Here is a 16,051-nt window from a genome sequence, read left to right on the forward strand (position 1 = left end):
GAGTTTACTCAAACTCATGTCCATTGAGTCAGTGATGCCATCCGACCATCTCATCCTCTGTCGTCCCCTTCTCCTTCCACCTTCAATCTTTCCAGCAACAGGGTCTTTTCCAGTGAGTCAGTTCTTTGCATCAGGTGGCCAAAGTATTGGAGTTTCAGCTTCAGCATCATTCCTTCCAAAGAGTATTCAGGACTGATTTCCTTTAGGATGGACTGGTTGGATCTCCTTGCAGTTCAAGGGACTCTTAGGAATCTTCTTCAACACCACAGTTCAAAAGCATCAATTCTTCAGTGCTCAGCTTTCTTTATAGTCCACTCTCACATCCATACTTGAATACTGGAAAACCAATAGCTTTGATTAGACAGACCTTTGTTGGCAAAGTAATGTCTCTGCTTTTTAATAAGCTGTCTAGGTTGGTCATAACTTTTCTTCCAAGGAGCAAGCATTTTTTAATTTCATGGCTGCAGTCACCATTTGTGGTGATTTTGGAGCCCCCCAAAATAAAGTCTGTCATTATTTCTACTGTTTCCCCATCTATTTGCTATGAAGTGATGGGACCAGATGCCATGATCTTAGTTTTCTGAATGTTGCGCTTTAAGCCAGCTTTTTCACTATCCTCTTTCACTTTCATCAAGAGGCTCTTGATTTCTTCTTCACTTTCTGCCATAAAGGTGGTGTCATCTGAATATCTGAGGTTATTGATATTTCTCCCAGCAATTTTGATTCCAGCTTGTGCTTCATCCAGCCCAGTGTTTCACATGATGTATTCTGCATATAAGTTAAATAAGCAGGGTGACAATATACAGCCTTGGCACACTCCTTTCCCTATTTGGAACCAGTCTGTTGTTCCATGTCCAGTTCTACCTGTTGCTTCCTGACCTGCATACAGATTTCTCAGGAGGCAGGGCAGGTGGTCTGGTATTCCCATCTCTTTCAGAATTTTCCTCAGTTTATTGTGATCCACACAGTCAAAGGCTTTGGCATAATCAATAAAGCAGAAGTAGATGTTTTTCTGGAATTCTCTTGCTTTTTCCATGATCCAGCGGATGTTGGCAATTTGATCTCTGGTTCCTCTGCCTTTTCTAAAACCAGCTTGAACATCAGGAATTTCACGGTTCACATATTGCTGAAGCCTGGCTTGGAGAATTTTGAGCATTACTTTACTAGTGTGTGAGATGAGTGCAATCGTGCGGTAGTTTGAGTGTTCTTTGGCATTGCCTTTCTTTGGGATTGGAATGAAAACTGACCTTTTCCAGTCCTGTGGCCACAGCTGGGTTTTCCAAATTTGCTGGCATATTGAGTGCAGCACTTTCACAGCATCATCTTTCAGGATTTGAAACAGCTCAATTGGAATTCCATCACCTCCACTAGGTTTGTGTGTAGTGATGCTTTCTAAGGCCCATTTGAGTTCATATTCCAGGATGTCTGGCTCTAGGTGAGTGATCACACCATTGTGATTATCTGGGTCACGAAGATCTTTTTTGTGTAGTTCTTCTGTGTATTCTTGCCACTTTTTTTTTTTTTTTTGCCACTTCTTAATATCTTCTGCTTTTGTTATGTCCATACCATTTCTGTACTTTATTGTGCCCATCTTTGCATGAAAAGTTCCCTTGGTATCTCTGATTTTCTTGAAGAGATCTCTAGTTTTTCCCATTCTACTGTTTTCCTCTATTTCTTCCCATTGATCACTGAGGAAGGCTTTCTTATCTCTCCTTGCTATTCTTTGGAACTCTGCATTCAAATGGGTAGATCTTTCCTTTTCTCCTTTGCCTTTCACTTCTCTTCTGTTTATAGCTGTTTGTAAGGCCTCCTCAGACAACCATTTTGCCTTTCTTTTTCTTGAGGAAGGTCTTGATCAATGTTTTCTGTAAAATGTCATGAACCTCCATCCATAGTTCTTCAGGTACTCTGTCTATCAGATCTAATCCCTTGAATCTATTTGTCACTTCCACTATATAGTCATAAGGGATTTGATTTAGGTCATACCTGAATGGTCTAGTGCTTTTCCTTACTTTCTTCCATTTAAGTCTGAATTTGGCAAAAAGGAGCTCATGTTCTGAACCACAGTCAGCTCCCAGTCTTGTTTTGTTTTGACTGTATAGAGCTTCTCCATCTTCGGCTGCAAAGAATATAATCAGTATGATTTTGGTATTGACTGTCTGGTGATGTCCATGTGTAGAGTCTTCTCTTGTGTTGTTGCAAGAGGGAAGGAAGGGATTGCAAAAAAAAAAAAAAAAAAGGAGGAGCTCTGAAGAAGCAGCGGTGCAGCAATGGGGCACGTTCCTGGTTCTGCCTCAAGGAACATACATAACATTATCTTTGAGTTCTTCTGTAGGTACTAAGGCTCCCATTCAGGTGGAGGGCAGTCAGGCTGAGCAAAAATCCCTGGAATGCCACTGTTACCTCACCTCCAGCTAATCTTAAAATAGTCTTCACACAGTGGAAGATAATGAAGACTCTGACACCCTCCCCAAATGATTCTCCTCTTAAAAACATTCATGGTTGAGCAGAATCTTCAGAGCTGGTTTTTGGACACAAGTCCACCTTCTCCCCAGTTGCCAGCCTCTTGCCATGCCTACCAGCAAACTTTTCATTTCTACCAGCACTTTTTTCCTCAAAAGTATGCCCTTTCGAGTAGTGAGCAGTCAAACCTGAGTTCAGTAACTTGGGGTCAGGAGTCCATACACCACCAAGCAATCTTGGACATCAACTGAGTTACCTGCAATCGCTTCAATTTTGAAACTGTCTACCTGGAGAGGAAACTCATATTTCAGCCACCTGAAGCAAAGAGCTGACTCATTGGAAAAGACCCTGATGATGGGAAAGGTTGAAGGCAAATGTAGAAGGGGGCGGCAGAGGATGAGATGGTTAGATAGCATCACTGACTCAATGAACATGAATTGGAGCAAACTCCAGGAGATAGTGAAGTATAGAGAAGCCTGGTGTGCTACAGTTCATGAAGTTGCAAAGAATCAGACACAACTTAGCATCTGAACAACAACAACAATCTGGAGATAGCATCAGATTTCAGAAGGCTCAGTCCTACAAGACTGCCATGCCACTTCAGATGCCAGTCACAAGTCCAGGTTTTTCTTACCCTTGGCTATAAAATTGGAGCTTCCAATGACCCCTTCCTTAAGGTTCCAGCAACCACTTTCTTGGGTTCTGATTAATTTACTAGACCAGCTCACAGAACTCAGAGAAACAGTTTACTTACTAGATTCCTGGTTATTATAAAAGGATATAATGCAGGAACAGCCAGATGAAAGAGATGCACACGGTAACGTGTGAGGAAAGGGCACAAGCTTCCATATCCCCTCTAGGCCAACACTTTTCACTAATTTCCATGAGTTCACCAGTGTGGAAGCTCTCCAAATCCCGTCCTTTTGGGGGCTTTTATGGAGATTTCATTGCATAGCCCTGCTTGATCAATTCATTTGCCATTGGTGTTTAAACTCAATCTCCATTTCCTCTTCCCTCTCCAGTGGCTGGGAGTGGGAAGGCGGTGGGTGAGACTGAAAGTTCTGAAAGGTTGCTGTGAACCATGTTTTACACAGGGCTTCATGACCTCTGGAGGAGAGGATTTCCATCCGGGGTCAGAGACAAGGCTTGACTATTCGAAGCTTTTTGCGTAGCAAAGTTTTATTAAAGTATAACAGAGATAGGGAAAGCTGCTGACATAGACATCAGAAGGGGACAGAAAGAGTGCCCGCTTGCTAGTTTTTAGTAAGGTGTTTTATGTTTGTTCAGTTCAGTCGCTCAGTCGTGTCTGACTGTTTGTGACCCCATGAATCAAAGCACGTTAGGCCTCCCTGTCCATCACCAACTCCCGGAGTTCACTCAGACTCACGTTCATTGAGTCAGTGATGCCATCCAGCCATCTCATCCTCTTTTGTCCCCTTCTCCTCCTGCCCCCAATCCCTCCCAGCATCAGAGTCTTTTCCAATGAGTCAACTCTTCGCATCAGGTGGCCAAAGTACTGGAGTTTCAGCTTTAGCATCATTCCTTCCAAAGAAATCCCAGGGTTGATCTCCTTCAGAATGGACTGGTTGGATCTCCTTGCAGTCCAAGGGACTCTCAAGAGTCTTCTCCAACACCGCAGTTCAAAAGCATCAATTCTTTGGGGCTCAGCCTTCTTAGTGAGCTGCTAATCAGATAAGAGTGATACCTCTAAGGGAGGTATCTCTGAGGGAGTTTCACCAGGCCCTTCTCCCACAATTTGCATTTTTGAGATAGGATGGCACAAGGTGTGTCATCCCCCTTCCCCACCCCCACTCCCACCCCCACCCCACCCCCTCCCTGGCCATAAAATACTTGACATGAATACTGGTTTGTTGAGCCATTATCAGTCCAAGGGCTGAGAAAAGGAAAAAAGGTTAGTCTTAGGCAGAACCGGTTTTATCAACAGAGAAGGGGAAAAAAATGAAAAGCCCGCCATTTGCAGTTTATTTCCTCCTACTGCTTGGGGGTCTCTGGCCTTCCTACCTGTTACTCTCTCAGTTCCAACCCTCTAATCACAAGTTTGGATACGCAAGCAATCTAGCCTGCCAGACTCCTCTGTCCATGGGACTCTCTAGGCAAGAATACTGGAGTGGGTTACCATTTCCTCCTCCAGGGGATCTTCCCCACCCAGGAATTGAACCTGAGTCTCCTGTGTCTCCAGCACTGGCAGGTGGACTCTTAACCGCTGGACCACCGAGGAAGTCCCTCCTCTTCACTTCTCTTGATGAAATCCAAATGGCCCAAACAGTAGGTGCTAATCTGAAAGCACAGTTTCTCCTACTTTTGAAAACTATTCTTGATCAACTATTCCTGAAACTATCTGATCTTCAGCTGACCCCTCCTGCTGAAACCCTATAAAACATTCCACTTTCCTTCCCTAAGGTAAAAGGGTGTAAATGGTCTTCTTCCACAATGCACTTCTTATGAGAAATTGACACAGTTCAGAAAAAGGTCTTCTATTTATCCCGAGAAAAGCTTCCCAAGGGGATGAGGAAGTTATGAGAGGAAGGGAGGATGATTCTGAAACTTGTGGAAGGATTAGGAAGGGTGTCAGGGAGGGTGATTCTAGAATAGAGGGGCAGGTCTAGCAGGCCCCACCCCCAGGGGCTGGCCCAGGAGCCCCTTCTCTGCTTCCCTCATTACCATATCCTCCCCTACCAGCCCCCTGGGTGGTTGGCTGCTCACCTCCCCCAACACATTGGGCCTCACTTCCCTCGTTCAGGACCTTTTCCTGTAGATCCACACAACTGCTTAGCATTCTTTGCTACAGTTTGCCTTGGAAAGCTGCTATAACTGAGGTTGACCAAGGAACTAGCGCTTCACAGTAGGAGAGAGGCCTCTGGAAATGCAAGCTCAGGGTCTCTAACCTGAGGGTAGCTCCTAAACTAGGGACTGTGCTTCGGGACCCCTGTATGGTTGCAGGTCCTGTTCTCTCTCCACTTGGTTCCTTGGCCCCAGCTCCATCTCTGTCAGAGCAGTTACAAAATGCCTAGGTGTGAGAAGGACCTTATCAAGGGCATCAGTGGAAAGCTGATAGCCAGGCCAGGGTTCACACTGCACCCCATGCTACAGTCGCCCCCATCTTCAAGGCCAAGGGGCCCCTCACTAACCGGTGCTTCCCACTCCTGCTTTCCCTGCATGGAATCGAAGTTTATTTGCAGAGAGGAAAAAGTCTCACAAGGCCAGGGTTCCATCAAAGGGCCTTTTGTCTCCTGAGCTAAACATTAGCTCATGGTTACCTTCCTGCCTGGACCCTTCCAGAGGTGGGAGGCTTTCCAGAGCCTCTGGTTTCAGTCTGTGGCTGTGAATGCAGTGAAACAGGAGGAGGAGAGTGTCCTGGCTCCAGGCCAGAGAAAACCCTGGGTCAGGTTGATGGGACGCACTTGCGCAGGACTTCCTATCTGGGCGTGACTGGGGTTCAGGTGGCTAACTGGACTCACAGTTTCTCTTCAGGACAAAGAGTTCTTACACCTTTTCCTTCCTCCCTTCTAAATTCAAACCTGTTAAAGACTTCTTTTCCCCTTGCTTTTCACGTTACTTTCTTCATCCTTCAAAATGGAGCTCAGTGTCCTCTGCTTTCTGTCAGCTTCCTCTGATCAGCCCCACCAGCCCTCTGTTGCTTGCCTTCAGCAGTGACACGCTTGTCTGTACTATGCCCCTCTGCCTTCCTCTTTCTGGGCACTGTTCATCTGTGTGCTCTGTCTCTGTTACCCGAAAACCGGGTTCCCTTCTTGGTAGATGTTGAGCCAGTGTTAAGTATTAGTCGCTCAGTCATGTCTGACTCTTTGTGACCCCGTGGACTCTAGCCTGCCAGGCTCCTCTATCCGTGGGATTTCCCAGACAAGAATACTGAGGGGGTTGCCATTTCATTTTCCAGGGGAATCTTCCTGACCAGGGATTTGAACCTGGTTCTCCTGCATTGCAGGCAGACTCTTTACCCTTGTGAGCCACCAGGGAAGCCCTTTGAGCCAGTAGACACACCCAAACCAAAGATTGGGGGAAGGGAGGATTTCCTACTTGCAGCAAATAAGGAGAACATTGGGGGTCTTTCCTGAAGGAGTATCCCCCTCCAAACAGCAAAACTGAGGAAGTTTTAAGCTAAGGGTATATATTACCTACTCATGATGGGGCTTGAGCAGAGGAGAATTCAGCATAAAATTGGGGCCAAGGTTGACAGAGTCCAAGTCTGGTTGATTGAGGTTGAGGGTAAACACCATCTTTCCATTCTCCACCTGGGAGGGGGCCTTAGCGCATGAAGAACTCAAAGATATATTATTATGTATATCCCTTGATGAGTCAGGACCCTGACCCAAGGTTGCACTCTTGTTTCTTGATTGCTCCCTTTTTGTTTCTGCATTCTCTCCTTTAAGATTGTTAATTATTGAGACAGCTCAATGCCAAGCACTATGGCCAGACTTAGATGACAAAATGGCTTAGGCCAAAATGGATTCTCATACGCTTATGAAAGCCAAACCTGGTTCTCTTTCTCCAGGGACCCTCTCTAACCTATCTGCTTACATTTCCTACATTGGAAGGCTTTCTGAGGGCAGAATCCATGGCTCGTTTGTCCCCAATGTGAAGCCTGAATTACAACACGTCATGTTCTTTAAATGTTTGTTAAATACCGATTCTAGCCAAAACTCTTCCAAGGACAAGTGTTAGAAAAGTTTGTATGGGAACAGACTCTCTCTCTCCTCTGTGTCTTTCTTAGGATTGGACTTAAGCTGGATGTTATTTTAAGCAGATCAATCCCCCACGCTTCAATAAGTTCCTGCCTTGACTAGAGTAACTGGTACAAAATGAGCTTAGTTAGATTGCTCCAAGCCTTGAAGGCTGTCACAGCAGGGGCGAGGGTTATTTAATTAATCACCTCCTCTCCATCCTGACACTCCCAGCTCCCAAGACTGAGGAGTAAAAACTTCAAAGGGAACAACTTACTCCCAGCCCGGGTTCTGCTCTACAGACCCCAGACCAGCATAATCCTGCCTTCACCAAGGAAGGATCTCAGCCCAGCCCACATGGAGGCTCCTTCACCAGAATTCCTCCACGCCCCACGCTCTCTACTAGACGCAGAGCTCTGCCGGATGCTCAGCATCTCACAGGCCGCTTCTCTGTCTCCTGCCCTAATTGAAGTATGCCTCCCCGCCCTCCCCTCCCAGCTCCCTTATATCTAGGGGCTGTGATGACACTGGGAGGCAGTGTCAGCGTTCTGCTTACCCCAGACCATCTTCAGAACATGCTTCTTCTGCCTTCCTGACCATAATACTAACCCTTCGTGCTTCCAGAGTAAACTTAAAGCCCCTTTTTAGTAGCCTCCAGGTACCTACAGCTTCTTCAGGTACCATCATTGGAGTGGTTCTCACAGGTTCTGAGGATGAGCAAGTGTGGCTGCAAGAGCTGTGGAAAGTGAAAGTGAAGTCGCTCAGTCGTGTCCGACTCTTTGCGACCCCATGGACTGTAGCCTCCCAGGCTCCTCTGTACATGGGATTTTCCAGGCAATAGTACTGGAGTGGATTGCCATTTCCTTCTCCAGCGGATCTTCCCGACCCAGGGACTGAACCCGGGTCTCCCTCATTGGAGGCAGACGCTTTACCATTTAAGCCACCAGGGAAGTGCAGGAAGTACAAGAGCTGTGGATTTACCTTAATTGTATGGAAAATTGGGGTAATTGTGTTTTCAATACAGTTGATTTCTGGTGGGGATGTTTGTATGTGGTAGGTGTATAACAGTGAGTGAGGGGGCCTCAGTCGAAGGATCAGGTTTGGAGGTACCCCTGTGCCTCCTCGAGCCTGAGTTGATCCAACGCCGCCTTCCTTTCTCTGCATATTCACTCTTCCCTGGGTCGTTTACCCGATTTGGGCCTCTAGTATCACCACACTTTCTTTTCTGTTATTGTTTCAAATGAGCTTTGGTGATGGACAGGGAGACCTGGCGTGCTGCAATTCATGGGGTCGCAAAGAGTCGGACACGACTGAGCGACTGAACTGAACTATCATCCTTGCCTCTATCGCTACTTTGTAAATACCTCCCCATCTTTTATTAAGCTTCTTACCCTGCCCCTACTTCCGTTGCTTTCAACAGTTGAGTCTGCTTCTGAATTAAAAGGGAAAATGCAATTTATTGAGGGAACTCCCTCCACTTCTCCTTCTCAACTCACAGTTTTTGTTTATTTCTCATCTCTTCATCTTTTCCTTCTTCTCTCTTGATCTGGAGAAGGTGCTGACCCTCTTTCCCAAGAATTCCTTCTTGTTTACCAGATTCTATCCCCTTTTCCCTTTAAAAACCTTGCTCTATAATGATGACCTTTCCTATATAGTTAATTTTTCCCTCTGCTGACTCTTTCCTCCTAGCATAGAATCATGCTCAAATTTATTTAATCTTAAAGCAAACAATTATAAAGTCCTCCTCAACCCTGATGACTTTCTGTCATTTACCTTTTACATTTTCCTTTTACAGCTAAGTTTAAATCTATACTGTCTTCACTTCCACTTACCTGCTGCTGCTGCTGCTGCTGCTAAGTCGCTTCAGTCATGTCCGACTCTGTGTAACCCCATAGACGGCAGCCCACCAGGCTCCGCTGTCCCTGGAATTCTCCAGGCAAGAATACTGGAGTGGGTTGCCATTTCCTTCTCCAATGCATGAAAGAGAAAAGTGAAAATGAAGTTGCTCAGTCATGTCCAACTCTTAGCGACCCCTACCAGGCTCCTCTGCCCATGGATTTTCCAGGCAAGAGTACTGGAGTGGGGTGCCATTGCCACTTACCTGACAACCCTCTAAAGTCAGCTTCCACACTCAACTCTCCACTGAAATTGCCTTTGCTGAAACTGTTGGTAGTTTAACTTCCAAATCCAGTGAAAGTGTTTTGTCATTGTGGTATTTGATGTATCAGGGGTGTTTGATACTGTTGACAGTGTCTCCTTTTAGAAGCTCCTTTTTTCTGCTTTCAGAATCTCTCTCTCTCTTTCCCTTTCAGCCTTTCTCCTTTTCTGTTTCTTTACTGTGTTTCAGAGAAATTCTTTGATATATTCATTAAACAAATATTTGTTGAGTGCTTACTCAAGAATTCTTCTACAATATAGGAAAGTCCTTGCTTCCACAGAGTTTATATTTTTGTTGAGGGAAAGAGAAAGTAAATAAAATAAGCAAACAAACAAGAAACAATGTTAATGTTAAACAATATTAAACAAATAATAAACAATGTTAGACTGTACTATGCAGAGAAATAAGTGCGATATTAGTAAAGATTGAGCACCATCTTTAGCTTGAACATTCAGTAAAGGCCTCTCATCATGAGAAACGCTGGAGTGGAAGAAACACAAGCTGGAATCAAGATTGCCGGGAGAAATATCAATCACCTCAGATATGCAGATGACACCACCCTTATGGCAGAATGTGAAGAGGAACTAAAAAGCCTCTTGATGAAAGTGAAAGTGGAGAGTGAAAAAGTTGGCTTAAAGCTCAACATTCAGAAAACTAAGATCATGGCATCCAGTCCCATCACTTCATGGGAAATAGACGGGGAAACAGTGGAAACAGTGTCAGACTTTATTATTTGGGGCTCCAAAATCACTGCAGATGATGATTGCAGCCATGAAATTAAAAGACGCTTACTCCTTGGAAGAAAACTTTTGACCAACCTAGATAGCCTATTCAAAAGCAGAGACATTCCTTTGCCGACTAAGGTCCGTATAGTCAAGGCTCTGGTTTTTCCTGTGGTCATATATGGATGTGAGAGTTGGACTGTGAAGAAAGCTGAGTGCCGAAGAATTGATGCTTTTAAACTGTGGTGTTGGAGAAGACTCTTGAGAGTCCCTTGGACTGCAAGGAGATCCAACCAGTCCATTCTGAAGGAGATCAGCCCTGGGGTTTCTTTGGAAGGAATGATGCTACAGCTGAAACTCCAGTACTTTGGCCACCTCATGCAAAGAGTTGACTCATTGGAAAAGACTCTGATGCTGGGAGGGATTGGGGGCAGGAGGAGAAGGGGACGACTGAGGATGAGATGGCTGGATGGCATCACTGACTCGATGGATGTGAGTCTGAGTGAACTCCGGGTGATGGTGATGGACAGGGAGGCCTGGCGTGCTGCGATTCATGGTGTTGCAAAGAGTCAGACATGACTGAGCGACTGAACTGAACTGAACTGAAAGGCCTCTCTGAAGATTTCAAATTTTATCTGAGACTTGAAGGCTGAGAAAGCTAAGTAAAGATGAGGGGAAGAGAATTCTAGCAGAAGAAATAGCCAAGGCAGAATCCCAGAGCTGAGATAAAATTGACACATTTAAAGGATTTCTCCTTTCAATATGTAGATATATCTGAGTAGAATAACACCAGGGGCTCAAGAGGATGAGCAGGGCCAAGGCGACTGAGGGGGAACAGACAGAAGCAAAGAAGGAATCTTCAGGAAATTCCTGTGGTCCAGAGGTTAGGACTCCACAGGGGCATGAGTTTGATTCCTGGTAGAGAACCAAGATATTATGGGCAGTGTGGCACAGACAAAAAAAATAAAAGGAAGTTGTCAGTGTTAGTTGTGTCAAATATTACTGAAAGGTAAAATAAAATGAGAGCAAAGAGGACCCGTAGATCTGCCAAATGGTATAATGGTAACCTTGACAAGTGCAGTCTTGGGAACATAGGGGAGACAAATGCTTGTTTGAAAAGGGTGGAAGAGAGGTATGAGGTGAGAAAGGATGGGCTATCGTTTCAAAGAGCATTTCTAGGAGAAAGAGAGATGGACAGAGCTCTAGAGATGTGCTCTACAAATAGCCACAGGTGGCTGTTTAAACATTGTAATTAAAATGAAGTAAAATAAAAAGTTCAGTTCCTCACTCACACTAACCACAGTTGAAGTGCCATATAGCCACATGTATTTTGTGGTTACTGTTGACCAAAACAGATATTTTTATCATTGCAGGAATTTCTACTGGGCAATCTTGCAGTAGAGGATGTGGGGTTAAGAAAGGTTTTTAAATTTTATTGTTGCTGTTGTCTGTAGTTGTCTGCATTGTAGTTAATTTTTTAATGTAATGAATACTAGACACAACAGCAAATCACATAGAGATTGGAAGTGCATCTTTCTTCCTGAACCTCTCTTTCCTTATCTCTCTTCAGCTGCTGGTGTGGCCTGGAGACCCATCCATGACTCCCACTTTTCCGATTCTACACATCCTCCTCTGACTACCTTGTCCCTGCTGACGATCACCCTCATTATTATGTTTCCTCTCTGAGTAGCAGATCCATGGTCCACCTACCTGAAGACTGTGTCAACTTAGAATTCCCACAGCAATTTCAAACTCAGTCTTGTCCAAAATCATACCTCCAGCTTCTCCTGGTCCTGTTTCTATAGCACCTTCTTGAAACCCACCTGCTTGCCCATTCCAGCAATGTGAGAGTCATCTTGAACTCTTTTTCTCTTCCTCATTCTTTATAACTGGTCAGTCACTAAATGGCTAGTTTGATTTGGGAACATTCGCAGAACTGATTCTCTCCTCTCCATCTTCACTGACTTATTTAAATTCTTGCTTTGGGGACCATGTGGACTGGCCAGCAGGATACTCATACCCACCAGCCCCTTCTCCCAAGTGAGTGAAGTCGTTCAGTCGTGTCTGACTCTTTTCAGCCCCATGGACTGTAGCCCCCCCAGGCTCCTCTGTCCATGGGATTTTCCAGGCAAGAATACTGGAGTGGGTTGCCATTTCCTTCTACAGGGGATCATCCTGACCCAGGGATCAAACTTGGGTCTCCTGCATTGCAGGCAGACTCTTTACTATTTGAGCCACCAGGGAATCCCTTCTCCCAGGCTAGCCTCTCGTAGAAAGGATGAGGAAGGGATACATTCAGCTAGAGGAGGTTTGTCTCATGGACCTAAAATGGAGACTGTTGGAGAGTGTCCGGGAAAAACTTTGCTTTCCTGATTAAAAGGGACAGGTATAGCTGCTGCTCCTCTTTCTTTCTCTTCTTCCACCCTGACTGCTGACACCATGACTGTTACTGCTTTGCAATCACTGAGGAAAGGCAAAGAGAATCTTAGTGCCCCAAGCCCTGACTAGGGCCAGTAACTACCTACCCCTAGGTGTCTCAGTATGGAAAAAAATAAACCTTGAGTTAAGCCAGAGTGGATTCTTTTACGTGTGGCCCTAAGCATCCTTGACTGACAGTCCGCTACCTGGTTCCCCTGTTTAAGTCTCTCTGCAGTGTTCCATTCTTCACAACCTAGACTAGAATAACCTTTATAAAATGCAAATTTGATGCTGCTGTACTTCCCTAATTAAATCCTCTGCTGGCTCTCCTCTGTAGAGGATAAAGTTCAGACTCCTTTGCATGGCATGCAGAGCCTCCACAATCTCTGGCTGCCTGTTCTTCCAGCCTCATCCCTTGGCCCTGTACAGCACAGACTTGTCGCCAAGTAAACCACGGTCTTTCATGTATTCCTGGCAGGTGCTGCTGCTTCTGCCTGGAATACCTTCTTTTCTTCAAGTCTTTCACCCTCCTCTCTCAGAGCTCTATCTTTTATATCCTCATCCTTAAGGTTCCATTTCCTTAGTATTTTTTTTTTATCACAGTCACATTTTTATTGTCTTTTCTTCTCACCAGACTATGAACATCTCTATGATTTTTCTTATTCATCTTTGTCTTCCCAATATTGGGTAGAGGACTTGGATTCAGGGAATTGTTTGTAAAATGAATCAGTGCACTAAACCAGGGGCCTTGAGTCTCTCTGTCATTCTATTTCTCATAATCGCATGGGTTCTCTGAAATTCATCTTCATATGTAAAACGAGGGTAAATGATCTTACCTTGGTCTAGATCATAGGGCCATTTGGAGCGTAAATGAAATTATATGTTTTTGTCAGCTCTGTAATTTTAAAAGCAGCACTGACCTCAGTGACAGGCAGACACAGATGAAAATCCATGGATCTACTAATTTACAAATTTGAGCAAGTTAGGCAAACTCTCTGAGCCTCAGTTTATTAAATTGGTAGAAGCTTGTGTATAAATCTGTGGGGTTGTGATGAGGACTGAATGAGACACTGGGAGTGAGAATTTCTGGCTTATAATGGGGGCTCAGTAAATATTAGCTGAAGTGGAGGTAAGGAGGAGAGGTCTTCAACCTTGGTGAGATCCCAGTTGGGATGCCCAGCTTCTGAAATTAAGCAGGGCCCTGTGGGGGCTCTTGGGCATTAAAGCCTTTCTGTGTCCCCTTGCCTGAGTTCCAAAGAACTGGTTCAATCAGTTGCTAATCAGGGAAGGGAGAGGATGCAGAGATGAGCAGGGAGCAGTCAAGAAAAAACATGCAGCCTTGGGGCAGGGTTACGGTTCTACCTCAAGGGATATACCGAACATCTTTGGGCTCCTCTGTGGAACTAAAATCTCCACCAAATGAAAGATGGTAACTACTTGATGATACACTTCTTTCCACAGAAGGCCACAGTTTGCCTGTCACCTGACACCAGGTCATCTCTGGATTGAAGGAATGTGAGCTCTTAATAATAGTAATTATCACGGTGGTGTTTGCCCAACTGTCATTTTTCTATTCCGTCATTCTTTCTACAATTCTTGCCTGGAATTCTACTGTAACAAAGAACTGTTTTTTAACTCCACTTCATTATTTATTCAATCATTTATCTGTATCAGTATGGAATCAGGTATATATGGAATCACGACTATCTTTTATTTTGTTGCTCAGCTTACTCCACGCTTGGCTATTGAGAGACTCTTAACATTGGCTCTTTTGTCCTTCAGACATTTATTAAAAATAAATAAGAAAATGAGGAAGACTACAATGAGCCCAGTGATTCTGGACTGGAATTGGAGGTATCAGTACGAGCTCATGATTTTTAACATATATACAGATAGATGAATGCAGACGAAGATATAGATGTGTGTATGTTCTTACATTTTCTCTTTTCCCTGAAAGGATCTAGAAGTAATGGGCACAGCTAGAACCCAGATCTTAGTTTCTAAATATCACTTTGCAAAAAGATGATCCATTGATACTTGATGAGGAGTTCCAGGGTGAAGACAAGGAAAGAACCAATTGGCCTAAAACATCTTGTGGTGGTAAAATGTAAGGCAGTACTAAGAAAACGGTGGGGGCAAGTCAAGAGGACAGAAAAGTTGATGTGAATTTTAGAATTCCAAACAGTAAATGTAGAAGAAGGAATGGTAGAAATAGAAAAACGACAATTTGGCAAACAGCACAGTAGTAATTGTAATAATTGTTGCAGGCAAGTATCAGCAATGGATGCTAAAATTAGTGGAAGAAAGTATGTTAAGAAATAAGATATCTTATTTGCATAATCTCAGAGTACATTTTCCCTGTGTTTCTTTTTTTCTGACAGGGAGAAATATCACTCTTTTATACATAATATAGGTACTTGCTGCACTCAATATGCCAGCAAATTTGGAAAACTCAGCAGTGGCCACAGAACTGGAAAGGTCAGTTTTCATTCCAATCACAAAGAAAGGCAATGCCAAAGAATGCTCAAACTACCACACAATTGCACTCATCTCACACGCTAGCAAAGTAATGCTCAAAATTCTCCAAGCTAGACTTGAGCAATACGTGAACCATGAACTGCCAGATGTTCAAGCTGGTTTTAGAAAAGGCAGAGGAACCAGAGATCAAATTGCCAACATCCGCTGGATCATGGAAAAAGCAAGAGAGTTCCAGAAAAACATCTACTTCTCCTTTATTGACTATGTCATAGCCTTTGACTGTGTGGATCACAATAAACTGTGGAAAATTCTGAAAGAGATGGGAATACCAGACCACCTGACCTACCTCTTGAGAAACCTGTATGCAGGTCAGGAAGCAACAGTTAGAACTGGTCATGGAACAACAGACTGATTCCAAATAAGGAAAGGAGTACGTCAAGGCTGTATATTGTCACCCTGCTTATTTAACTTATATGCAGAGTACACCATGAGAAACGCTGGGCTGGAAGAAGCACAAGCTGGAATCAAAATTGCTGGGAGAAATCTCAATAACCTCAGATATTCAGATGACACCACCCTTATGGCAGAAAGTGAAGAGGAACTAAAAAGCCTCTTGATGAAAGTGAAAGAGGAGAGTGAAAAAGCTGGCTTAAAGCTCAACATTCAGAAAACGAAGATCATGGCATCTGGTCCCATCACTTCATGGGAAATAGATGGGAAACAGTGGAAACAGTGTCAGACTTTATTTTGGGGGGCTCCAAAATCACTGCAGATGGTGATTGCAGTCATGAAATTAAAAGATGCTTACTCCTTGGAAGGAAAGTTATGACCAACCTAGATAGCATATTCAAAAGCAGAGATATTACTTTGCCAACAAAGGTCTGTCTAAGTCAAGGTTATGGTTTTTCCAGTAGTCATGTATGGATGTGAGAGTTGGACTGTGAAGAAGGCTGAGCACTGAAGAATTGATGATTTTGAATCAACTGTGGTGTTGGAGAAGACTCTTAAGAGTCCCTTGGACTGCAAGGAGATTCAACCAGTCCATTCTAAAGGAGATCAGTCCTGGGTGTTCTTTGGAAGGACTGATGCTAAAACTGAAACTCCAATACTTT

This window comes from Capra hircus, chromosome 16 (assembly GCF_001704415.2).
Source record: "Capra hircus breed San Clemente chromosome 16, ASM170441v1, whole genome shotgun sequence".
Classification (NCBI taxonomy): domain Eukaryota; kingdom Metazoa; phylum Chordata; class Mammalia; order Artiodactyla; family Bovidae; genus Capra; species Capra hircus.